The 16,013-nt window shown below is 40.7% G+C and overlaps 1 long non-coding RNA gene across 4 annotated transcripts in view; it reads left to right on the top strand.

Annotated features, from left to right (window-relative positions):
* The window catches only part of LOC308193164, a 67,360-nt gene that overhangs the window by 38,031 nt on the left and 13,316 nt on the right, over window positions 1–16,013 (top strand). The window lies entirely within an intron of this gene.

The following is a 16,013-nucleotide window of genomic DNA, read 5'->3' as shown; positions in this document are numbered from 1 at the left end:
CAATATTTGATGTCTACAATGAGAAAGCATGGATGAGATACAGGACTTTATTTTTATTTTTTATTAATTATTTTGATATTTATAATGTTATTAATTAACAAACTTATAAATATATGGGAATGCATATATAATGCATTTCATTGTTTCCAAGCATGTATTTTTTGCCTCAAGTTTACTTGTTTGAAAAGTACATAAAAGCTTGAGGGGGGAATGGTCAACTCTTTCCTAAATTAGAGTATTACTTATTTGTAAGCAAGACATAGTTGATTAGCAAGTCCTGTAAAATATGACTAATAAACAACCCATCTAATATAGAAGTGACAGCAGAGGATAGGATAAGAAAACTAGTCATTTTAATCATAAAAATTTAAAAGGTTAAATCCTCATAGTATAGAGAGCTGGTTAGAGCTCATTGAACTCAATGGACATACATGAAAACCTGTGGACTCTGGGGCCACTTCACCTCCAAAAGGGGATATTTGAAATCTCACTGAAAATGCATTAGACCCTCATTTAGTATGGAATTGCTTAGAAAATTAGAATACGTTTAAATTAATTAGAAAAGTTAAATGATGAGCAAAGAAGTGTGTATATGTGTGTATGTATTTGTGTTCTGGTCCCTTGTGGTAGTTTTTAGATGAGAGTTTGTAACCTATAGAAGACAGCAACTTCTCTGGGCCTGTTGCATTTCCTTCTTCATACCTATGATGGACTGTGTTAGGTGTAATCAGAGCTTTGATGATTTTCCTTACATACATGTGTCCACAAATTCATTTGCCAGATCAGAGAGGAAAAAATATAAAATAAAATAAAATAAAATAAAATAAAATAAAATAAAATAAAATAAAATAAAATAAAATAAAATAAAATAAAATAAAGATGCCAGAAATAAGCTCTGCATAGTAGAGAAAAACCTGGAGGAACATCTGCCTTACATAACAATGAATTGCTCTCCTGTTCACTTGTGGCAAAGCCATTACTGCACCCTAAAACAGCCATAGCCATCAGGTTCTCAAAGCCAAGATCTGAATCAAAAGAAATATCAAAATCCCCTCAGACAGTACTTCAGTGTGGATATCAGATGGTCACTTTAAAATCCTTTGAAGAGCCTTCCCACATTCCAGGGGAGTGGTGCAGCCTAATAACAGTGCCAGAGATGAAAGGTTTGGGAGGTTTAATCTGGCAGCTGGAAAACAAGTTGTACCGTGTGAGGTTTGCAGAGTTCGATCTGTCCGGTTTATCTAGAGAAGACTGGGAGGTGGCTTGCGTGTTATGTCTAGGTACTTACATATGGAAAAGATATCCAGTTTCAGGGACTTTCTCAGCTTGTTGACAAAGACTGAACAAGGTCCATGGCAGAGAATTCAGCCTTGAAAGAAGTTATAGCTTTCTATCAGAGAGGATAATTGAATTAAGTAACAGTCTTCTAAAAGGGGTGTGGGTGTGGGGTTGAGACTCAGCATGGGTTTAGGTCTTTAAAATAAATTTCAAAATCCTTCTAGGAGATATAATTTAATCCGCCCTCTGAGGGAAATTCTGTGGCTGGTAGGTCTGGGGACTCAGGTGGCATAGTTGTGGAGGTGCTTCCTGACCTTAATGCTTGCAAATGTATGAATTCATTATTTATGTCATCCTTTCATGGACCATGGAAAGGATAATAAGTCATGCATTGCCTTTAGAGTGCCCGTAACACCTGGAGCTCTGTGCTAAGACCTCCACTGTAACTAAAGCTTACCAAAGCTTCAGGGGATCAGTGAAGAGAAAAGCTTTCCATTGTACACTGGGCAGATATATTCTCAGGCCTGATGTCTTAATTTGCCTTTTTTTCTTTTTCACCTCATTCAGAAACATCAGAAGTGGCTGCAGCTGGAGACAGGTCAACAGATGTGTAGACTGCAGATGCTGGATTCTATTTTCTATTTATTTATTCCACACATCTCCAGATTTGTCTTTTCTAAATTAAATCAGCAAACACCTTTGTTTATATTGATTTTATTACCAGAGTTAAGATGAAATCATTTGAACATCCTCTTTAACTGTCAAAAAGTGCTTGGTTATTGGAAACCTACTTTAATTTTACTTTTTTTTTTAAATTATTATTTATTTTTTATTCAGTTAACTAATGAGTCTTTCCACCCTATGCACAGAAACATTTAAAAGATTACATACCTGTAAAAATAGGTTATTGAAATGTAGAACATGGGGAGGTGATGCTTGCATAGCAGAGGCTGCAAAGAAAAGCAGAACTGCCCCCAGATTCCCTATTTCTGAATACCTAAAGAACAGAAAGGATAAAATGAAACAAAAACCAACCAACCAACCAACCAACCAAACCAAACAAAACAAAACAAAACAAAACAAAACTCTGAAACCAAAATGGCATTACTCTGTAAGAATTAATTTCCTGAAATGTAAATCAAATATAATTCTTACTGTGTTGCAGTGTCACTCTGGGTAGTGGGTATTTGGAAGAGGTAAATGTGGTAGGAGTGCTTGCTTTGGCAGGTTCCACTGGATCTGTACTCTGTTTGTAGCAGAAGGCTGGAGCTACAGTTTGTTCAGTTGAAAGGAGTCAAGAGACCTCCAAGAGAATCACGCTTTGAAGCAAATCTAAGCAAATAAGCAAAGTGACACACAATTGAAACCACTGAACCAAAATCTACAAATTAAGCAAATGGAAGACTTCAGTGCTATCCCACACAGTGAGATAATCCAAAATGCATAGAAGTGGAAATTCATGGTCAGTGGCTGCCCCAAAGAAATAAATTATGTCTAAAAGATAAGGCAGTTCTGTCTCTATAATTTAGCACTTAATGCTGTGATAAACAGCGAGGGACTAGTCACCTATGGACTGGTATGAGCTACTCTTTAGAAGACCTATTCCTGCATTAAGATTTCAGGATTTCCCAGATTCCCATCACAATTTCCTTTCCCATCAAGGGGAATGCACTCCAGTCTGAGAGTAAAAAGACTATCTATTTTTCATTTAACAAACTTTTATCTACCTTGCCTGTTAAGTATCCAAATTCAGACACTCAGGTAAGGTCACTAACCTCATCTCCTCTTTGTGAAAGCCACCCTAAGATTACGCTTAGCTCTGTCATCATGCTTCTTGAGGAACACAAGCATTAATGATGTTAGGCAGCAATAGTTAATGCACATTAGGTGCATATGTTTTACTTGATTTCACTGAGATTTGGGCACCCAAGTCTTTTAAGCTTCTTTAGGAAACTCACGCTATAATAATAATTGTAAGCAAAAATATTGCTGAAAAAAGAAACTGAGTAAGCTTTTTCCTAAAAAGACTGTTTTTATTAGGAATGTGGAAAGAGATTACCATGTATACCACACTGATGCTTCTCTTCAACTCTTATCCTAATCACTGTAGACTGAAAATTATGAGGTAAAACTGGAAAAAAAAAAAAGCCACACATTTCAAGTGTTGTAACAGATGTGCTTATGTGTGTATGTTTGAAAGAAGCCACGTGCAATTTCCCAACCAATATCTAAAAGAATAGTCTGGTCTGCTTGCTGATTGTGCTTTGAAAGTTAAAGATCTTTAAAAAAAAAAAAAAAAAAAAAAAAGGTCAAAGTAAAGGAAAAACGAAAATCTGGAATTCCAGTGATCCTGGAAACCCTGGATAATTAGGGAGTTTTACTTCCACCATTTCATGTAGACTGCAGTTTCCTATCATGGGCCCAAGGGTTTTAGATTCCTAAGGAGGCCAGCTAAGGAAGGCTAGCTGGTAACGCCCCTAAAAAGCATTCTTAAATGCTTCTTTGTCAAATCTGTGGGCATTTGGTGTCCATGAAATATCTGATTTGGTTCCATCTACAGAGAGTTCAGCCTGAAAATCAGGCAAGGGGTCTAATGAGTAGTTTAAAATCATTTGTCTTATAAAGTAAATATGTCAAAGAAAACAAACAAACAAACAAAAACCCTCACACTTGTATATACACACACATGCACTCTTCCAAAAATAATTGTCCAAAGGATATCTAGTACTATGAAAGCAGAAATTAAAATCATGTTGTTCAACATAATCTTCCGGGTCATTCTTTGGTAGCAGTGCAAGTTCTGCAGCCTGTGATACACTGACTTGGAAAGAAGGGAAACATCAGTAGGAGACACTGAATCTCAGAGGGCTTTACTGTCCTTCAGACAAAGTGGTTAGATTGGGATAACCATGTGTTTTCAGTGTGAGGAGTGAGAGAAAAGGTCAGATTCAATTTTATATGGGCACAAAAGTATTGGCAACTCTATTCTATTAGGGAGTAATTTTGTAAAAAGACAGCATTTTATGCAAATAACAGTAGGCTCGATGCTTCTGACAAACGTGAACAGAATTAAGGAGAAGGTCGAGTGATAAAATGGAAGTCACGAATTTCCACTCCCAAGGCACTTAGATTAAATAAATGCTAAAATAACTCTTTTATTTCATTTAAACATTCATTAGAGTTTTCAAAGGTATGTAGGAAATGCCAGAATGATACAGCTATTTGTCTTCAAGAGAATGTTTAAACCACAGAGTTTTTGAATTTAAGTTCAAAAAAGAGTGGATTTCCTAGGGACAGTCATTGTTACATTTCCAAAAGGGGAAGCTCCCATGAGAAAAATCAAGCCAGAAGGAACAGGATAAAAGAATTAGACCTGGTACTCATGGCAATTCATTTTTTTTTTAATATCTACATGACAAACATAGAGAACAGATACCAACATACATTACTTAAATTCTTTAAATCTTCTGTAACATTACTTTGAAACCTTTTTTCCATTGAGCAGAATGGAGTTGATTAGTTGCTATTTGACTGGAACTATATAAAATCTAAGAAAGTATTTTTTTCACTTTATTGTCAACTGTGTTAACATATTGTTGGAAATGAGCAAATGGGTAGGACACGGCTACCCTTATGCAATAGAGTCAGCATTGGCCACACAGCCCACAATAGTGATACTGGCCCCAGTGCACAGGTAGGCCAAATCACTGAGATTTGTGTGACTTGGGCTGTCCTGCTTCTGGCTTTCTGATCACTCTCAGCTTCAATGCCCATGCAGCGTGAATTGTGACCCACTGTGCAGTGAAGAAAACCTAAAGGCCAGGATCAGCAATCTCTTGTTCAGGGACCAAAGGCTTGGTGAGAGCAGATGTCAAATGGCATTTTGCAATACTGGGAACTGAGAACTGCTTTGTCTTGAGGGAAGCATCTGTGAACATAATCTAGCTTTTGGCTCCCCCTTAGTTTTGCACTCAGACACAGGAACCTCTGTTGTACCTACTGCTTCTCTTTCAGTTGTACCACAGAGCACCTAGTAGTTCCTGGATCAAGTGGTAAGGGCATTAATGACAGGAACATACCATCACATCAGAGCTCTCTGATAACTCTGTACCTATAGCAAACACCTTTATCTACCTCATGAGAGTTACATGTCATGAGAGCATATTTTGTATCAGGGGCCTTACTCTGCATTGCCATTCACCCTCTTTGCACTCAGAGAATTGCAAAATAGTTTCCTCCCACTGCTGCCACTGCTCTTTGCAGACTATCAGTTTGGGACCATTCTGTGAATCTGAGAGGTAAGTGGGACAGTACAGTAAGGACACTTCGATTTTCTTGTCTCCAAATCATGGTTCTGGAGAAGGGAGACCAGACTCCATGGCTTAGGTACCATTAAAAGTGTCTCTTAACATGGAAACATTCAGCTTTTTGCTAAAGCTATCAGTATCTCATGGGTTTTGTGAAACAGCATAGTTACCAACAAAGTACAGATACCGGTGTGATCTCAGCGTGTACTGAACAGGCCACTCTTCTGGGAGTGATGACAGAATGGTGCTGCTAATGACTGCTAATAATGCATGCTAATGATAAGAGTGCTAGGGATCTGTCAACAGATACTGCCAAAGATGGGAATTTTAGACTTCATCAGTTTATGCCTGGATTTTTATGTCATGGGGCGGACTGGAGCGTGAGCTGATATCTTTAGGTGTGATTGGCCAGAGGAAAGAATTCTGGAGGAAGATGGGACACATACCAAATGGATTTATCTGGACTAGATGGTCTCTGGAGGTCCCTTCCAGCCTCAGCCATTCTGTGATTCTCTGCTATCTGCATCCAAAATCATCAAGCACCTGACTGATCCCTATCACAAGACAGCAGCTTTAGCAATCTCATTGTTACACTTAGCTCCTAATTTGGAGGGAGTAAGTGAAAAAGCATGTCACATCACCTGTCAGGTTTAACAGTGTATCCTTTTGTACACCAATTTTTAATGATTTCGGAACCTTTATTTTCCAGAGATGCAATTAATTCCATCAAAATAATGTAGAAATTATTTTATGTTGATGCTGAATACAAAAGCCAGTGAATTTCGGAAAATTTCCTTTAATTTCAGTGAGCTTTGATTTGAAGCTGAAAGGTGAGTACATATTTTAGTCTAACTTACACCTTATCACCTTATTATACTTTGTTTCATTCCTGAGGGTGCAATTATGTATAAAGAGCCTAATTTTTACCTCCAACAAATCATTTTTGGATTTAACCCAGAATTTTAATGGTCTCATATTAGGTATGTCATGTTAAATATCTGAACTTGGCTATAGTAAAACCCTTGCAAACTGATACAAATGGGATGGTTGTGTATAGTGCCTGGATTATTTATGCTAGTATAATATAAAAGAGAAGAAAAATCAAACAATCTGAGATGAAAAAAAAAAACACGATTAAAATTGAATCACAAACTTTAATATATAATCTACAACCCAAATCTAGCCTCAATATCCAGCTTGAAATCAGAAGTCTTGTAAACTTTCCATAATTTGGGATTGGTGTAACTAATAAGAAAGCACTGTTTCTTATTATTAGTATTCAGCTTAATACATTTGTAGTGCAGTAGAGACCTAAAGACCCATTCATCAAACTGGGGACAGATTGTGCAAAGTGCTATAATGTATGTAGATAATGTATGTAGATACAGCCTCTGCTCTGAAAGAACTTTTGCTCAGTGAAGACAACTGACACATTAAGAACAGGGAGGAAAGGTTCACTGTAATGTGCTCATATGTGCGTTTGTCCTTTTCATCTTCCTTCTATAAATATGCATAGAATCATAGAATCACAGAATATTCCGAGTTGGAAGGGACCCATAAGGATCATCAAGTCCAACTCCTGGCACCCCACAGGTCTACCCAAAAGTTTAGACCATGTGACTAAGTGCACAGTCCAATCGCTTCTTAAATTCAGACAGGCTTGGTGCAGTGACTACTTCCCTGGGGAGCCTGTTCCAGTGTGCAGCCACTCTCTCAGTGAAGAACCTCTTCCTGATGTCTAGCCTAAACCTCCCCTACCTCAACTTAACACCATTCCCATAGGTCCTATCACTGGTGATAGCGGAGAATAGGTCACCTGCCCCTCCACTCCCCCTCGCGAGGAAGTTGTAGACTGCGATGAGGTCCCCCCTCAGCCTCGTCTTCTCCAGGCTGAACAGGCCCAGTGACCTCAGCTGCTCCTCATATGTCTTCCCCTCTAGGCCCTTCACCATCTTCGTCGCCCTCCTCTGGACACTCTCCAACAATTTCATGTCCTTTTTGTACTGTGGTGCCCAGAACTGCACACAGTACTCGAGGTGAGGCCGCACCAGCGCAGAGTAGAGTGGGACAATCACTTCCCTTGACTGACTAGCGATGCTGTGCTTGATGCATCCCAGGATACGGCTGGCCCCCCTGGCTGCCAGGGCACACTGCTGGCTCATATTCACAGAATCACAGAATCACAGAATTGTCTAGGTTGGAAGAGACCTCCAAGATCATCTAGTCCAACCTCAGCCCTAACACTAACAAGTCCTACACTAAACCATATCACTAAGGGCTACATCTAAACATCTTTTAAAGATCTCCAGGGATGGTGACTCAACCACCTCCCTGGGCAGCTCATTCCAGTGCCTAACAACCCTTTCAGTAAAGAAATTCTTCCTAACATCCAACCTAAACCTCCCCTGGCACACCTTTAGCCCATTCCCCCTTGTCCTGTCACCAGGCACGTGGGAGAATAGACCAACCCCCACCTCTCTCAACTTGCTGTCAACCACAACCCCCAGATCCCTCTCTGTGGGGCTGCTCTCCAGCGTCTCCTCGCCCAGTCTGTACGTATAGTCAGGGTTGCCCTGTCCCAGGTGCAGGACCTGGCACTTGCTTTTGTTAAACTTCATGTGGTTGGTGATCGCCCACCTCTCCAATCTGTCCAGATCTCTCTGCAAGGCCTTTGACCCTCATCCGAGTTCACAACTCCTCCAAGTTTGGTGTCATTGGCAAATTTGCTCAAAACACCTTCTAGTCCTACATCCAAATCATTTATAAAAACATTGAAGAGGACTGGCCCTAAAATGGAGCCATGGGGGACCCCACTAGTGACCATCCGCCAGCCAGATGCGGCCCCATTTACCACAACCCTTTGAGCCCTGCCCGTCAGCCAATTGCTCACCTGTCGTATGATGTTTTTGTTAAGTTGTATGCTAGACATTTTGTCCAGTAGGATCCTATGGGAAACCGTGTCAAAAGATCACATCAGCTGGTTTCCCTTGATTGACTAGATGGGTGATTTTATCATAAAAGGAAATCAAATTTGTTAGGCAGGACCTACCCCTCATGAACCCATGTTGGCTGGGACCAACGACTGCATTGTCCCACAGGTGCGCTTCAATAACTTCAAGGATCATCCTCTCCATAATTTTACCAGGCACTGACATGAGACTGACAGGCCTGTAATTGCTAGGGTCTTTTTTCTTACCCTTCTTGAAAATTGGCACAACATTTGCCAGCTTTCAGTCTACTGGGACCTCTCCAGATTCCCAAGATTGTTGAAAAATAATTGAGAGAGGTCCCGCGATGACGTCAGCCAGCTCTTTAAGCACCCTGGGATGAATCCCATCCGGACCCATGGACTTGTATGGATCCAGGTGGAGCAGCAAATCCCGCACACGTTCAGGGTCGGTTGGGAGTTTGTCGTTCCCACCGTCATGGTCCTCCAGCTCAGGGCACCCTGGGTCCTGAAGCCCATCATCGGTGTTGAAGACAGAGGCGAAGAAGGCATTAAACATCTCTGCTTTGCCTCTGTCATTGTCTGTGAGGAGACCTTCCCCATCAAGTAGCGGATCTATGTTTTCTTTTGTTCTCCTTTTTCTGTTCACATATTTAAAAAAACCTTTTTTATTGTCTCCCAAAACCTTTTTTATTGTCTCCCAACACATAAATGTTAACTTTATATGTCTTTATTTCTCATAGATACCACTGTTAGCCAAAAGATCCTTTAATATTTCTGTTATTTCTCCAAAGAATGAGATTCTTATTAACTTTATGGAGGGATATCTACTTGCAGTTTATAGTGTTTGAAATTGTAAGAAGGATTCCGTTCACTGTTAGAATGCTATTTTGTTTTGGATATATGCTTTTGAGAATAAGATTTTCTGTTTTACTACAGTAAAGCCCTTTAGGACAAATTTTCAGCTAGGATCTGTTCTTGTTTAGCCCTAGAACATCTGCCTTCAGAATTGTTTTGATGTTGCATTATCAGTGTTTTTACCAAAAGATGAGTCAAAGCAGTAATAGAAAATTCCACATTCTGATAATGCAGATGATTGTAGAGACACTAAATTAAGCATCCATTCCTGGACATAGATAGGGTCTAGTGCCATGGTTCGCAGTATCACTCTCACAGGTGACACCTGCTCAACAGGCAGTACTTACGGAGTTCTGAGTTTCCAGATGTATAGGCTGAAATATCGTGCCAATATCTCACGTGAGTGGCATCATTGTCAGGCACTGTGCAATGTCATCAGCCAGGCACTACAGAGCCATGTCAATCTTTCAATTATAGACAAATTCTAATCTAGACATAGGTTTGAGTTAATTCTGGGGAAACCCCACTTTTGTGCCCTTTTATTTAAGGGGGGTAGAAAACGTTCCCAAGCTTCTTTCTTCTGTTTTATTATTTTTATTTTTTATTTTTTCTGCAATTCAACCGTTCAACCTTGTTTTGAAGAGTCTTATGTTCAATGGTCACTTACTCCCTAATACCTTGGGAGTAAGCAGAATGTTGTAAGTGAAATTGAATGGAATAAAGCACCGAAGGCGAAAGGCTGTCAAGAGCAATTGCTTAAAACTAGAAGGATAGACTACTTAAAATAAGATCTTGAAGCTAGAACATAAGGTAGTTATTTAATTTTTTGGCTTACAGTATCAAACTTGTCATTACTCTTTTAGGAAAAGTCTAAGAAAATTGTCTAGTACATGAAAGTAGCAAAAGTAATTTTATTTGATAGAAGAGGTTGGTGCTGGTAAACAGATACATTCATTCAATGCATCATTAGTCCCAGAAAAGAATGACTGGATTCTTGCCAAAGTAGAAGAAAATTCTACTGGGAAAGAGAACTGATCACAGCCAGATGAATTAGACCTATTGTTTAAAAAAAATGGTAATATGTCAATCATAATAAATTCTTATTTCAGATATTGGTGAGACTCTTAGGAGATATTTGCATATATGGCAACCCAAACATAGTCAAGCATGAACTGCCCACTGCAAGTATTGCCACAACTGGATAACTGCTCACACAGGCTGTGGGACACTCCCTGCCTTGAAATGCCTACAGTGGAAACAGAAGAGACTGAGGAAGGATGTAAAGTCAGTGGCATGTCCAAATTTAGAGGGAGGGCTTGCCTCTTCTCCGGCAGGAGGGTTCTTTTTTAGAACACATTGTGGAAAGCAGGTCTGCTGAGCCCAGCAACCTGCACGGTAGGCACAGGGAAGTACGGATGCAGAAAGAGACATGGAGACAATTCCTGAGAAGTTATGAGCCAGCATAGAGTCAGCTGCTTGAGACAGTAACAAATTCAACCTAATTTTCAAAAGAAGCAACAAAAGAGAGGATCATCTTTTGATAGAGCACAGCAGGAAAAGCGTGTAAGTCATCTGCAATCGATAATTTTGCCATAAGGCTAAGCTACTTCCGTGATAAAGAGCTGGCTTTGATGTCAAAAGGAGCAGGTGCCTGTGGGAGGTCAAAGTTTGAAATGAGATTACTCACAAGGATCAGAAAGATAATCAAATCTGCCCACTTCTGTGGCAGTGACATATCAGTACAAAAGACTCAAGTTCTAAATAGCCACAGTTAGGAATGAAAAAGGATAACTGCAAAATCCTGATGAGAGGACAAAAGGGAAGAACAGTTTCTGAGGGCAACTCATTTCCGACTGACTTGAAAGGACCAAGCTCACTGGCCTGTTAAATGACTTTTGCTGTTCAGTAGAGAGGGAACTGGAAGCAAGGACACTCAGACCCAGATACACAGATGGGCATGGGCCTTGCAGGGTTAGTAAATCTTGCAATTTTAGGAGTAGAGTACGTGAAGACAAGTAAGCATCTATGGCCCTTTGCAAAGAAGGGAGAAAGAGTGACTGGGAGAAAACCAAAGGTACCCATAAGCAAATATTTAGAAATGTGTCTTAAATCCCACCTTTCTCATAAATGCCCAGAATTAGGCATTTCTTTGAAACCGGGATTTGCAGACAAAAGCATCCTCCTGTGTTGTGGTACTAATGTATTCTTGTGCAGGTGGTTTTCTAGCTCCTTTTCTGTCCTTGGAAAAGCAACTAGAGGAAGAGCTGTTTGCCTCCTGTACAATGCCCAGTGGTTATAGCACCTGTCTAGCAACTGCGACAACAGAGTTCAAGGGCTTGGGGCTTTAAAACTGCACATCCTACTCTTTAGAGAGTGCTCTGGCCTCCGGAGTAGGGTCTAGGCTGGTGTATTGGGCTGATTCAACTGGATTCTGGACCACAATGCTGAAATTAATGCAAGGTTAGTAGAGCCAGAAAAGGGAGTAAATGTAGAAATACTCTCTCTCACTCAGTGCTGAGCTGATGTCGCCTTGAAAAGGATGAGCCAAACATCTGCACTGAAAAGAATTGCTTAGTTTCACCACATTGAAGTTCTTTATGGATCTTGGTCATGTAGATATTCGAATATCTGATCTCGGAGGTAGGTACAACTGAACTATACAGACAGCTTAGTACAGTAGTGAGTTCAATGTAATTTCAAAACCTTTGTTTACAGTCTGTCAGGGGTGATGAAAGTATCTCAAGGGCAGGTAACAGAAAGTGTCTGGAGGACTGCCTCACAGTCTCACAGCTCTCAGTCTCTGGTTTGCAGCCAACACATGGCACCTAGTCTGCAGCTCCCCAGATCAGATCCCTGGATTGATCTCTTTAGTTTTGCCTATGCTAATAAACTGAATGAGGGCAGGCACAGCATCGGGTATTGTTTGCACATCATCAGCAGTTGTATTCCGTGTGTTTCTGGCCAGAGCTGGTTAGCGCTCTCCCAGATAATTTCTGGACATAGTCGGAAGGATAAAACAGGCCTGGGACTGTCCCTAACAGGCAATACAGAGGGGGTCACCTTATTTGAGTGGGGAAAGAAATACAGGCTTGCATCATGTCACACTGTTTATCATCAGCCCATTTAGTACTGTGAAAGCAGCATTGGTGTTCACACATGCGTAAGTGTTCGTTCTCATCACCAGAGCTGTGGCATCCTTTTCTGACTGAGCATGAGCCCACACACATAGGGTGATTTGAAGAGGAGGTTCAGAGTGGGAGCTGAAAGTGCTACAGCACCAGAACAGGCTCTGTCCAATGCTAACACTGATGGACCTAAGTAGGACAAATATCCCTTCCCCCATGCCATTTCATGGCATCCCAGAGGAAGACAAAATGGCCTGGATGAGTTTGGTTGAATGAGGTGAGTAACCTGACGTGATTTAGCCCCAGTAGGCAGCTCAGCCCCATACAGACACTCGCTCACTCTCCCCAGGTGGGATGGGAAAGAGAACCAGAAAGGTAAAAGTGAAAAAAAAAATAAAAATCCTATAACTTGAAACTCATATCACGGATTACAACAATTTAAAGGTATATCCATCACAATCTCCACCCCTTGTCCCTTCAGACCAGGTTACTGGGTTTAACACTGAAATGAATTCCCCCCCTTGTCCCTGGCCTGGCTAGCAGCGAGGGGTTCCTGCCATAGTATTTCCTCTAACATGCAACTAAATCATGAGAAACAACAGTTTAAAGACATGTCCAGAACAATCACCACACCTGGTTCTTTCGGACCAGGCCATAGCGTTTAACATTGCAATGAATTCCCCTCGCCTCTGCTCCATCCTGGGCTTGTCCATTGACCACAGTCGCTTTGAGGTGTACCTTATCTGGAGTGGCCTTTTCCATTGGCCACAACGCCTTTAGAGGTCCCTTCAGACACATACAGTGGCATGGAATTCTCCATGGTCACAGATACTTTGAAGTACACTTGCTCTGAAGTGGACTTCTCAGTGGCCAGAAGTACTTTGGGGTGTTACATGCTCCCAGGTGGACTCATCCACAGGTCACAGTCCCTAAGACTTGAGTTCAGTCTGGGGTTCCAGCCTGGCCACTACAGCAGCACAGGAGCAGCAGCAATGCCCTTGTCATTGGCCAGCCCAGGCAGATGGCCATAGCTGTTATCAAAGTGTTCCCAGACACAGCAAAGCAGGATGATAAACAGTAGAGAAAACAGCAGAAGCAAAAACAGCTGATAACAAGAACTGGACTCTATCATACAGTAAGGCAAGCTAGCCCCATGGCAAGCCCATTAACCTGCCAATTAGCAGCTAAACAGCTATAACATTTAAAACTTGGTCTAGCATACTCCACACTGCAATCATATCTGTTATCATCCCAAACATTTTGGGTGCCATGTTAGGTTCCAAAAGGACTGTTGTGGTTTAACCCCAGCAGGCAGCATGCTCACTCTCCCCAGGTGGGATGGGGGAGAGAATTAGTGAGGTAAAAGTGCGAGAACTCATGGGTTGAGATAAAGACAGTTTACTAGGTAAAACAAAAGCCCCATGCAAAAGCAAAGCAAAACAAGGAATTCATCTGCTACTTTCCACCTGAGGGCAGGTGTTCAGCCATGTCCAGGAAAGCAGGACTCGTCACACGTAATAGTTCCTTGGGAAGACAAACACCGTCACTCCAAACGTTCCCCCATTCCTCCTTCTTTTACCTCAGTTTTATTGCTGAGTATGACACCAGATGGTATGGACTATCTCTTTGGTCAGTTTGTGTCAGCTGCCCCGGCCTGTGTCCCCTCCCAGCTCCTGGTGCACCCCCAGCCTCCTTGCTGGCAGGGCAGCACGAGAAGCAGAAACGTCCTTGTCTCCGTTTAAGCCCTGTTCTGCAACAACTAAAACATCTCTGTGTTATTACTACTATTTCAATCAAAAATCCAAAATGTGGCATTGTGTGAGCCTCTACAAATAAAATTAACCCTATCTCAGCCAAAACCATGACACCTGATCAGCCTACTTGGATGATATCAACAAGACAAAGTTCAGGGTGAAAATATCATGATCATCTTTTATCAGACCGGAACGGTCTGTTTGTAACTAGACAACTGCCATGGAGGCTGAGAACATCAATGAAAGCTGTATTTCCTTGACCTTTATATATCTTTTTTTTTTCTTTTTTTTTTTTCTTTTTTTTTTTCTTTTTTTTTTTTTCCTTTGTAACTGTGTCTGCCTGTTTTGTCAAAGCAGGGAAAGAAACCATCATTTAGAGCTCATACCTGAACAACAGAACTAACTCTTTCATCCTGACGAAGAAAGATTACTTGACAGAATCAGAGAGTGTATCCAAAATCCTGTCTCTGAAAGAAGGATTTTGATACAGTTTGATTATTTTTTTTCCTTCGTGCAGAAACTCTATTTTAGGTTCAGAGGACTCTTTATTTTGTTTTGATTCTTTACCTTTTGTGTATCTTGGTCAATAAATGTCCAGACTGGCACTGATTTCTCACTTTGTTGTAGCAACTGAATAGACTGAGGTCCTTATTCTTCAAACCCTGAGCCTTGTTTCACTGTTTGATGTTGTTCGGTAACATAAACACCTTTGACATCCTGAGCTTAATTATTCTATCAATATTAATACAACATAGTCTTATCAACTATTGTTTGTAACAACTAATCAGCTACATTAATACAACTCCAGGCTGTAGATTTACTGTCACTAGTTCCAGCAGGGCTTACTCCCAGTTCACGAATGCTATCTCTACAGCTATCCCTATCTCTATATCATCTCTCTCTCTCATCTCTCTCTCTCTCGTTCTCTCTCTCTCTCTCTCATCTCTATCATCTCTGTCTTGATCTATACCTCTGTCTCCATCTCTCTCTCTGTCTCTCCCTGTATCTCTTTATACTTTTTATCATTACTTTTCTTTATCTATCTTTTTCTAAAAGAAATAATGTTCTTAAAATATTAGCTTGAGTTTCAAAAATTCCACTGATTTCAGGTGTTTGCTTTGAATGTCATTTTTTTCAGTCTGAAGAATTGAAAAATGCACATGTTGCAATATATATTTGCAATATGCCTGTACAGGGAGTAGCTCTCATACTGATACCTGTCTTCTAAAGGAGTTTTATCCAGTAAGCCAGGCTAGCAAATCAGTTATAAACTCTTGCTAGAGCCATGCCATTTTTAGTCCTGCTATTGTGTTTGTGGAATTTCCTAGGCATGAAATCAAGGTCATGTACTCCTGTGTGGCCATGTTATAGCTTGCCCCTGTTCTCTTCGTGTCTTCTGGAGACACATTGCTGTTCCCATGCCTTTGAAGACTTGCGTTCTCAGCCAGTGCATACATTGTTCTCTAAAACGTTATCCAATTTATATAAAAACTACTTCCAATAAATGATCTCACTGGCAATTTTGCCCCAGTTTTATAAGTCCTTCCATAAGATCTCTTGATGTCTTCAGTAAATGTCTTCAGTGTTCATATCTTCCTCACTGGTAGTTTACACTACCTTGATGCTTTGTGCTTGGCACTCATGCAGATATCTATTTAAAAGTACATTTTTAGCCCAGGGATTTAGCCATCTGATTCCTATTAACAGTAATGGGAACTGCATGACTAAGTCAATTACCACGCAC

The sequence above is a fragment of the Anser brachyrhynchus genome (assembly GCF_964034855.1).
Source record: "Anser brachyrhynchus genome assembly, chromosome: 3".
Taxonomy (NCBI): Eukaryota; Metazoa; Chordata; class Aves; order Anseriformes; family Anatidae; genus Anser; species Anser brachyrhynchus.
This window is presented reverse-complemented; position numbering and strand designations above follow the sequence as displayed.